This window comes from Canis lupus, chromosome 30 (assembly GCF_048164855.1).
Source record: "Canis lupus baileyi chromosome 30, mCanLup2.hap1, whole genome shotgun sequence".
NCBI lineage: Eukaryota > Metazoa > Chordata > Mammalia > Carnivora > Canidae > Canis > Canis lupus.
In genome coordinates, this window is record NC_132867.1 from 37,593,766 (window position 1) to 37,605,007 (window position 11,242).

Genomic DNA, 11,242 nt, shown 5'->3' on the forward strand with positions numbered 1-11,242 from the left:
GAGCCGGCGGCATCACAATGCCGGATTTCAGGTTGTACTACAAAGCTGTGGTCATCAAGACAGTGTGGTACTGGCACAAAAACAGACACATAGATCAATGGAACAGAATAGAGAACCCAGAAATGGGCCCTCAACTTTATGGTCAACTAATATTCAACAAAGCAAGAAAGACTATCCACTGGAAAAAAGACAGTCTCTTCAATAAATGGTGCTGGGAAAACTGGGACATCCAGCTGCAGAATAATGAAACTAGACCATTCTCTTACACCAGACACAAAGATAAACTCAAAATGGATGAAAGATCTAAATGTGAGACAAGAATCCATCAAAATCCTAGAGGAGAACATAGGCAACACACCTTTTGAACTTGGCCACAGCAACTTCTTGCAAATACATCTTGCAAATACATCTTGCAAGACACATCTATGAAGGCAAGGGAAACAAAAGCAAAAATGAATTACTGGGACTTCATCAAGATAAGAAGCTTTTGCACAGCAAAGGATACAGTCAACAAAACTAAAAGACAACCTACAGAATGGGAGAAGATATTTGCAAATGACGTATCAGATAAAGGGCTATTTTCCAAGATCTATAAAGAACTTTTTAAACTCAACACCAAAGAAACAATCCAATCGTGAAATGGGCAAAAGACATGAACAGAAATCTCACAGAGGAAGACATAGACGTGGCCAACATGCACATGAGAAAATGCTCTGCATCACTTGCCATCAGGGAAATACAAATCAAAACCACAATGAGATACCACCTCACACCAGTGAGAATGGGGAAAATTAACAAGGCAGGAAACCACAAATGTTGGAGAGGATGCGGAGAAAAGGGAACCCTCTTACACTGTTGGTGGGAATGTGAACTGGTGCAGCCACTCTGGAAAACTGTGTGGAGGTTCCTCAAAGAGTTAAAAATAGACCTGCCCTACGACCCAGCAATTGCACTGCTGGGGATTTACCCCAAAGATACAGATGCAATGAAACGCCGGGACACCTGCACCCCGATGTTTCTAGCAGCAATGTCCACAATAGCCAAACTGTGGAAGGAGCCTCGGTGTCCATCGAAAGATGAATGGATAAAGAAGATGTGGTCTATGTATACAATGGAATATTCCTCAGCCATTAGAAGTGACAAATATCCACCATTTGCATCGACATGGATGGAACTGGAGGGTATTATGCTGAGTGAAGTAAGTCAGTCGGAGAAGGACAAACATTATATGGTCTCATTCATTCGGGGAATATAAAAATTACTGAAAGGGAATAAAGGGGAAAGGAGAGAAAATGAGTGAAAATATCAGTGAGGGTGACAAAACATGACAGACACCTAACTCTGGGAAATTAACAAGGGGTAGTGGAAGGGGAAGTGGGTGGGGTGTTGGGGTGACTGGGTGACGGGCACTGAGGGGGCACTTAACGGGATGAGCACTTGGTGATATGCTATATGTTGGCAAATTGAACTCCAATAAAATTTTTTTTTAAATCCATTGTTCCATATGTAAATGAAAATGACTTCGAAAATGATGAAAATATCCCACTTACAGTATCAGCTAAGAATTTAAAAACATCTGATACAGGTTGAATACAAATAATACAGAGAAAGCTTTAAAACTATTGAAATATAAATAAGATTTATGTAAGTGGAGAGACCAGATGAGAAAGCTATAAATTCTCCCTACTTTTATCTACATAATAAAAATATTCCTAATAAAATCCAAGAACAATTTTTTTTGAAATTTGACAAAATGACACTAAATTCATATGGAAAAACAGATATGGGAGAACCCAAAGGATTTAACAGGAATGACGGGGAGATAGAAAGTTACAGGCACTAAAACAGCTTGACTCCAGCGCTTGAATGGACAGAGCAACATTTCAGAATAAAGTTCAGAGACAGTGGGATGACTGGGTCGCTCAGTGGTTGAGCATCTGCCTTCGGCTCATGGGATCCAGGATTGAGTCATGCATCTGGCTCCCCGCAGGGACCCTGCTTCTCCCTCTGCCTGTGTCTCTGCCTCTCTCTGTGTCTCTCATGAATAAATAAATAAATCTTAAAAAAAAAAAGTTCAGAGACAGAAACACATATGTAGTGAATCTAGTATAAGATAAAGGTGTAGAAAAGTGGACATTTAATAAACGATGGGAGGGGAGATAGGCTATACATCCAGAAACCAAAACAAGCAAATCCTTACTGTATTGCTTACACTATATATTAATTCCTTAATTTCTCTTAATCTTCTCATTGTTAGTGTATAGAAATAAATGAAACTGATTTCTGTGCACAGGTTTTTATCCTACCATGTTGCTGAATTCCTGTATGAGTTCTAGCAATTTTGGGGGTGGAGGAGAAGGTAACTGGGTGATGGGCATTAAGGAGGGCATGTGATGTGATGAGCACTGGATGTCATATGCAACTGATGAACCACTGAACTCTACTTCTGAAATTATTGATATACTATATGTTGGCTAATTGAATTTAAATAAAAAAAGTAAATATCAGATGAAGTAAAAATGTACATGTTGAAAATAAGTAAACCACCAGGGACACAATAAAAGTAGCTGCATAAAAAATTAAAATTTCTGTACAGGGGCACCTAGGTGGCTCAGTGGTTGAGCATCTGCCTTTGGCTCAGGTTGTGATTCTGGGGTCCTGGGATCAAGTCCTGCATCAGGCTCCCCGCAGGGAGCCTGCTTCTTCCTCTGCCTATGTCTTTACCTCTCTCTGTGTCTCTCCTGAATAAATAAAAGACAAAAAACTTCTGTACAAAAAAAAAATCATAAAGTTGAAAGGCACATTAGAAAATGGGAAAACTATTTTCAGTACATATGATGAAGAGCTAACTTCCGTAATAATAATAATGCACTAGTAAAATGGGCGAAGTATATCAACACATTACAGAACCACAGACAACCAAGAAATATATAAAAAGATGTTCAGACTTGCTCTCAATTAGTGAAATGCAAATGAAAACAATTCCAGTTTAATCCATCAGAATGGCAAAAATTAAAGGATTGGATAAAAAAAAGGATTGGATAAAGTATCAATTGTAATTATGATTAATAATAATACACTAATACACTAATAATAATATACTTATGCATAGTGGGAAACATAGAAGGATGAAATATCTCTGCATGTATGGATATGTAAAAAAACTCAGATGTTCTTTTGCTTTTAAAGATTTTGTTTTAGAGAGAGAGAGACAGAGGCAGAGAGAGTGTGGGGGAGGGGATGGAGAAGAGAATCTCAAGCAGACTCCATGCTAAGCATAGAGCACAATGTGGAACTGGATCCCAGGACCCTGAGATCATGACCTGAGCCAAAACCAAGAGGCACATGCTTAACTGACTGTGCCACCCAGGTGTTCCGAGATGTTCATTTTCTAATCACTATCTATATCTATGATATTTAGTGTAAGCAGTACAGTAAGGATTTGCTTTTGTTTTGGTTTCTGGATGTATAGCCTATCTCCCCTCCCATCGTTTATATATAGATATAGATATATCTATATCTACGGATATATCTATATCTATATATATGGCTTATCTATATGGGCTTATGGCCCATCACATGCCATAAAGAAAGGAATTAAAATCCCACTGTTAAGATATAAGATTTCCATTTGATACTGTGTGGGCTGAATAAGGCACCCAGGCCACCCCAAGAATGTCCTAGTCTCCAGAATTTGTGAATCCCTAGACCCTGTGGCAGGGAGATTAGCTATGCTGGCCTGATATAAGAACAAGGGCCTATGGAGGGGGCCCCAGGAGCTGGTCAGAAGATGGCAGTGTGATGCAGGAAGCAGATTCAGAAAAACCCACTTTGCCTCTGGCTTTGAAGATGGAGGAAGGGGTCAAAGGCCAAATACAGGCTGCTCTAGAAGCTGGAAAAGGCCAGGGAATGGATTCACCCCTCGAGCTTCCAGAAGGAACCAGCTCTGCTGATCCCTTAATTTTAGCCCCTAAGACTCATTCCAGACTTCTGATCACTAGAACTGTAAGAGAATATATTTGAGTTGTTTTAAGCCACTGAGTTTTGTGTTTGTTACAGCAGCCACAGGACACTAATACAGATTATGTGGAAAATCTAAGAGCGTGCTATTAGAATATAAATGAAATGCACTATTACAGGTTTCAAAAAGTCAAAGAAGAGAGTGAGTTCAAATCCTTTGGAGGAAGTAACTTAATGGCTCCCAGAAACCATCTTGCCTAAACTCGCTTGGGCTTCATTTAGGAAAAACATGACCAACCCTGTGGAGTTGGGATTATTTGCTTTGGAAGAACTAACTGGCGAAGACAGCAGACTCTCTCACCAGCATTCAGGAAGCAAGAGGGGCCTAGAAACAATGATACCCCGGTAATAGTGACCATAGTGAGTGCCAACCTCTACTAAAATACCATTCTCCATTAAGAAGAATCAGGTTCCTTGGAGGAATGTGTGACTCCAGGCCCAGAGCAAGGAAAGTACAGGATAAGGCTGATATGTCAACGGACACAGAAGCCAGCTTAACGAAGTTCTCACTGGTCAAATCTAGGACAATTTCAGCATCAACATAAATGAAGCTACAAGATAACAACCTACTAAAATAAAGTAGGAATCTGTGAGTCCATCCTGATATAATGAATAACTAAATGGATGAGGAAAGAAAACTCTTCCTTAGGGTAGGATGACAACTAATAAATGAATAAGGAGTGGTAGGAACAGATAATGAAGATTTGACAACTATCACAGAGGTAGCTGAGATAGGCAGGTGTTGTCAATGGATGCTAAAGGCTGGTAAATGTAGGACTGACAAGGAATAGAATTTGGTGCACTACCAATCAAATAGAAAGGAAAAGATGGTGACCTTCTAGAGGAACCTGGCAGACACCCACATCCCCTGTGATGGGACATGTAGATGGCCTACGCCTCCCTGTGCCTGTGGCGTACACAGAGTCATTTCAATGGTCTTCCTGCCAGGAGCATGGCCACAGTCAGGTCATGAGGAATCGGCAGCGGATCCAGCTTGAGAGTCTTCCTACAGAACAAAGGAAGGCCTGAGCTCTTTAACAAAACTCTTTAACACAGACTCTTTGACGCAAAATTAAGCAGAATGTTAAATGAATGGACAAACTCTTTGTCTTATAAAAAAACATTATCACATAGGTAAGATGATCACCTATCATAAGGGTTTTCAAAAACACTATTTCAAACATCGCATCTGCTTTTAAGATTATGTGTCCCAATTTTTTGCTTCAGAAATGTGGTTATTCTAATATTGAAGAAGGGACATTTAAGAATGAACACTGGTTAAGAAGGAAGGGAGTATGTTATAAAAGGAAAAAAAAAGGTACGTGTGGCCAGATATGTGAGTTACAGTGTGAGCTCTGTCAACAGAGCTAGTTGTTTGGCCTCAGCCGTTCAATGTCTGAGGTTAGCTAATTGTGCTCAATAACTTCTAAAGTCCAGTCCAGCATGAAAATCCACGAGTTAAATATACTATATTTGTATATCAGAAAGTTCAAGCTTTATCTGATAATATGAAAATGTGCCACGTTCAGTAATTGGATGGGAATAGACAAGTGAGTAGGTTTGATTATTTAACAACTTGATATGTTTTATTTACTTTTGACAAAAGCCTTGAATTCATTACCAGGCTGAGTATTCCAAAGAAGTGTCTTCAGGATGAGAAAGGAGAAGCTGTGCCTCTCTACTTCCGCCAAGTGGTGGCAAGTGTGACAGACCGCATGACTAACAAATACTGGAGCTAAATTTCTAGAAGTGTAAATTTTCAGCTCCCCCTCCTGGCCACTGCCACATTTCTTTTTAATTCTCAATGTTGACCTATTTTTTACTAGAATTTTATTCCATTTTAATAAATTGTACTAAAGTACCCTACTCTTGATATATCTTACACATTAAAATGTTAATTTTATGCATTCTTTCAACACATATTTGAAAAAAAAAAAAGAAAAAAACCCCCACATATTTGAGAGCTTTCTATGTGCCAGGAACTGTCTGAGGCATGGGGGATGTAATGAACACAAACGTTTCTCTTTTCATGTTGCTTATATGTTGGTAATAAAATAATCACAATAGTGACTGTTCTAAGTGTTTTAGAGGAAAGAGACAACTCTGTGGAGATATATCCAAAGAAACCTGATCCAGACAGTGACCTTGGAAGTTCTATGGAAGGGCCATCTAAGCAGAGATATGACAGGTCAGTGGGAACTAATCATGCAAAAAGGAATGGAGTGTAGGAAGGAAGTACATTGCGGATGGAGAGAAAAGACAGTTCCAAGGCCTGGTGGGTAGATAAGGCCCATGTGGCTGGGTCCCAGTGGTTCCCAATGAGTCTCCGGAGGTAGGTGAGGGTGAGCAGCTGCAGTCACAGGAGGGCAGGTTTAATTCAAGAGCAACAGGAAGCTAGTAGTGAGTAAAGGGAAGAGATAACATAATTTGTTCTGCTTCTTGAAGGTTACTCTGGCTGCAGTGTGGAGAAGAGAATACAGGGGAGGATTTCAGAAGGCTGGTGAAAGAAGGTGGCAGTTTGGACTAAGTGCCAGTGGCAATTAAAAGTAGTGAAAGATGTACAGGAGGTGATGTCGCCAGGGCTCGGTGAGCCACTGGGCAAAGGGGCAAGGGTAAAGGTCAAGGAGGAATCCTAGCTGCCAATGGAAGAGGTCCCAGCTGGGAGGAGTGGTGGGAGATTGGTCTTCTGCACATGGAGTTGGTCTCTGAGAGGAATTAAGAGGCAAGGTCAATAAGCCAGCTGGACATACAGGTCAGCTCAGAAAAGAGGGCCAAGCTGGAGAGATTAAGTTGGGAGTCCACAGCATAGAGATGGTGGGCATGGGTTTGTGCCTAATGTCAGAATATGGGGGCATGGGGAAAGAATGCGATGAAAACAGACTGAGCTTTGAGGAACTGCAGTATTAAGGAGCCCAGGAGAGTGAGCCAGCATGGCTGTAGGAAAAGCAGAAAGAGGTGGGGGTGGAGGGGGGCACAGAGGCCAAAGGAAGACAGTGTTTCAAGAGATGGGAGCAGAGTGTCAAATTTAAATGCTGCCAAGAGATTGAGCAAGAAGAGGCCCGGAAGTGTCTGATCAGTGGTTTTGTTTTGTATAGAGATAAGGGTGGAAGGCAGACTAGAGCGGCCTAAGGGATGAGAGACACAAGGAATGGACGCATGGAAGATGGCAATTCTTAAAAAAGTTTGCTTGTTGAAGGGAATGAGAGTTTGAGCAATAGCTGGAAAATGAAGGGGCACATGGGGTCAAGGGAGATTTTTTTCTCTTTTGTGATGGGACACTGGAGCATGTTTAAAAGCCAAGGGAAAGAGCCAGCTGAGATGGAACAGGTGACAGCTGATAACAAAAGCGGAAGGATTCTGGCAAGTGGGTGGGGATGAGATCCAAAGCACAGGGAGGGGTGGCCTTGGCTAGGAGGGGGAACATGGGTATGGCTGTAGGTAAGGCTTGCAGTTGTGGTAGCTGGGGCTTGAGGAGATTCCTGTCAGGCAGCTTTACGTTCCTCTAGCAAGTGACAGCAGTGTGAGATCAAATTTGAGTAAAGTGGGGGGTTTATGATCTGCAGTATCTTATGATATCCTATTAGACCCTCCACAGGCTGCAGCAATCCTGCCATGCTGCTTTGGTCAACTGGGGTTTCATTTGATGGAAGAAGAAAAAAAAATGGGAGTTGGGGGGTCTGTGATTGGGAGGTACAGGTGCGTGGGGGCCATTAGCTCTCTGAGGGCGAGGACCTGTCCTATCAATCCCTGCATCACTCTGTGACCCACTGACTGGAGAACCAGCGCCCAGGCACTCACTATCAAAATGACCAGCACTGGGATGATCACTTGTCTCCATTTCAATTTGCCTCTTTTGGTGCTTTCTTTTATTTATTTATTTATTTATTTATTTATTTATTTATTTATTTATGATTTTATTTATTCATGAGAGACAGAGAGAGAAAGAGAGAGAGAGAGGCAGAGACACAGGCAGAGGGAGAAGCAGGCTGGATGCAGGGAGCCCGACGTGGGACTTGATCCCGGGACACCAGGATCACCCCCTGGGCTGAAGGCAGCGCTCAAACCGCTGAGCCACTGGGGCTGCCCCTTTTGGTGCTTTCTAAAAAAAAAAAACCCAAAAACGAAAATGTAGGGAATAAATAGAACCTAAATTCCTACATGTCTTCTTTTTCTCAGTTGGCAGGAGGCTCTGTATTGTTTTACTCTTCTGTACAATTTTAAAGTTCTTGTCAAAGTTCTTTCTTTTTTTAATATTTTATTTATTCATGAGAGACAGAGAGAGAGGCAGAGACATAGGCAGAGTTCTATCCAGGGGCACAGTCATATGCCCAAGAAAGCTAAGGGGCATCTTTCCATGCTTAGCCTGTTAACAGCGCAGTGTTTATGTAGCTTGGGCTACCTGTTTACAAACTCTCTTCGAAACACATACTAAGTTACTTTTTATCTATGGAAATTATGAAATTCATATCCTTAAAAGAAAGCCATAATCAGCTGAAATGACAGGGAACACAGGGTAAGGCTGTCCACATTCCAGGAGAGGGAGACCAATTAGCGGCTGCCGAAGCAATCCAGGCAGGAGATGCCCGTGGCCTGTACGGGGCTGGGGGAGGTGGGGGTTGGCAGAAAAGGTGGGGCTGTGCATCCGTTCAGGGGATGCTATGAAGGATGTGTTGACAGACTGCATGTGGGGAGGGGAAAACAGGAGTCAAGGAGGGCCTCAAGGCCTGGACAGCGGGTTCCAGTAACGGGGTGGGTAAAAGTGCAGGGGGAACAGGTGTGAGGGAACGTCAGGACTTGCCTTAGACATCCAAGCGTAGATGTGGGCAGGCCTCTGAGTACTTGGGTCTGAGGTCCCGGGGAGGGTCAGGGCTGGAGACACACTTTAGGGGCTCGTTGGTCTTTATGAGACTGGATGAATTCATCGAGGGAGCGAGTGTAGACAGAGAACAGGTTCACGGTCGGTCGGGGAAAACCCGTCTTAACAAAGTCACCTGTTGGCACAAGGGTGGTAACGAAATGGTACAGCGCAACGGGGAAATTGTGCACAAAGGGCTCCAAGGCTGAGCGAGCCAGGAACACGCACAGGGCAGACATTTCAAAGAATCCACATCTCCTCGGGCTGGGGATAAGGAGACGGCAGCGCTAGGGTGAGGGGCGGCAGGTGGGAGCCGGGGAGCCTGCAGGCACCGGATTCAGGGAAGGACGAAAGTGCCCGCCGGGGCCCGCAGGTGGGGGTGGGGGCGGGGCTGATGCCTCGGGGTCTCCGCCTGGAGCTCGCAGGTGGGGGTGCAGGTGGGGGCGGGGCTAACATCGGCGTCTGGCCGCCTCGGGGTCTCCGGCCGGAGACCACAGGTGGGGGTGCAGGTGGGGGTGCGGGTGGGAGCGGGGCTGACAGCAGCGCCCGGCCGCCTCGGAGTCTCCGGCCGGAGCCCGCAGGTGGGGGTGCAGGTGAGGGTGCAGGACGGGGGGTGCGGGTGGGGTCGGGGCTGACGCCATGGGGTCTTCGCCGGAGCCCGCAGGTGGGAGTGCAGGTGGGGGTGAGGCTGACAGCGGCGCCCGGCCACCTCGGAGTCTCCGGCGGGAGCCCGCAGGTGGGGGTGTAGGTGGGGGTGCAGGTGGGAGCGGGGCTGACGCCTCGGGGTCTCCCGCCGGAGCCCGCAGGTGGGGGTGCAGGTGAGGGTGCAGGGGGGGTGCGGGTGGGGGCGGGGCTGACGCCTCGGGGTTCTCCGCCGGAGCCCGCAGGTGGGGGTGCAGGTGGGGGCGAGGCTGACAGCGGCGCCCGGCCGCCTCGGGGTCTCCAGCCGGAGCCCGCAGGTGGGGGTGCAGGTGGGGATGCGGGTGCGGGTGGGGGCGGGGCCGACGCCTCGGAGCTCCGGCCGGAGCCTGCCCCTGGCCGTCCCCGGGCCCGTCGGGGCCGCCCCCGCCCGAAGCCCCGGCGGCGGGCCGCGAGCGGAGGGGCCCCGGGGGCGCGGGGGGCGGCGAGGGCGGAGGCGCCGGGTCGCGGCGGGGAGGGCGCGCTCTGCGAGAGGCGGCGGCCGGCGGCCCCGCTACGTTACCAGCCGCAGTGAGAGCGAGGCGGCGCGGCCCGAGCTGGGCAGGGGCCGGCGCTGAGGGACGGCGGCACCGGGCGGCCCAGAGGCTTGAGCGAGGCCCTGCCTGGGGCCGGGCCGTTACCTGCTCCGCGCGCTCCCGCCGCAGCGCCAGCCTCGGGGCGCCCGCGCGTCGCCATGGAAACCGGGCGCGGCGCCTCCTGGGACCGGCGGGGCCGGGGGCGGGGCGGCGCCTGCGCACTGGAGAGCTGAGCGGGAGCGACGCGGGCCGGGGCCTCCCGCCGCGGGGGCTCGGAGCTCGGAGCTCGGGGCCGCCGCCTTCGCCCCGGCCGCCCTGGGGCTGACGCGCCGATCCCGCCGCAGCGCCGCTGTCCCTTCGCGCTCTCGTTCGCGCTCGGCCACGTACTGGTGGTTTGAATCCGAGTCCAGGGCGCATGTCTGGTTCCCTGCCCGGGGGTGCACGGACCCCGAGCAGCGCGCTCCAGGTGGGCAGGCAGGTGTAGACGCCGGGTTCCCCCCGGGAAGGGGGTGGGCCCAGGTGAGCAGGTGTAGAATCGAGGCCTCTGCCCGCAGAAGTGGACAGAGAGCAGAACACTCCGGCTGACCTCTCTTTATAAAGATGAATTTCTTTGGTGAAAGAAAATCTGATTGCAAAGCAATGCATGCATGTGGGTTGTAGGGAATTTAGAATGTACAGCAAAGTAGGAAGGAAAATTAAAAATCACCTAGATGGGGGCGTCTGGGTGGCTCAGTGGATTAAGTGTGGGCCTTCGGCTCAGGTCATGATCCTAGGGCCCTGGGATCTACTCCCCCCACCCCCCACCCCCTTGGGATCCCTGATCAGTGGGGACCCTGCTTCTCCGTTTCCTCCCTCACTGGTGCTCTCTCCCTCTATCTCTGTCTGTATCTCTGTCTCTCTCAAATAAATAAAATCTTTTAAAAAATTGCTGTAAAAAAATCACCTAGATGATGATTGTAGGTGATTTTTATTTTTTATTTTTTTTTTAATTTTATTTATTTATGATAGTCACATAGAGAGAGAGAGAGAGGCAGAGACATAGGCAGAGGGAGAAGCAGGCTCCATGCACCGGGAGCCTGACGTGGGATTCGATCCCGGGTCTCCAGGATCGCGCCCTGGGCCAAAGGCAGGCGCCAAACCGCTGCGCCACCCA

The 11,242-nt window shown here is 47.5% G+C and overlaps 1 protein-coding gene across 6 annotated transcripts in view; it reads right to left on the reverse strand.

Moving 5' to 3' along the window:
• Nucleotides 1-10,287, reverse strand: part of LCA5L (lebercilin LCA5 like) — a 48,866-nt gene extending 38,579 nt beyond the window's left edge. For 4 of the 6 annotated variants that reach the window (XM_072807005.1, XM_072807001.1, XM_072807003.1 and 1 more), the window contains exons 1-2: nucleotides 10,077-10,200; nucleotides 8,819-9,011 (exon numbers count right to left, since the gene is read on the reverse strand). The gene's annotated coding sequence lies outside the window, so the exon portion shown is untranslated. Of the gene's footprint in view, nucleotides 1-358; nucleotides 409-8,818; nucleotides 9,012-10,076 lie in introns of those variants that run through there. The other 2 variants (XM_072807002.1, XM_072807004.1) reach the window with 2 other exon arrangements.
• Between the last annotated feature and the right edge of the window lie 955 nt (nucleotides 10,288-11,242).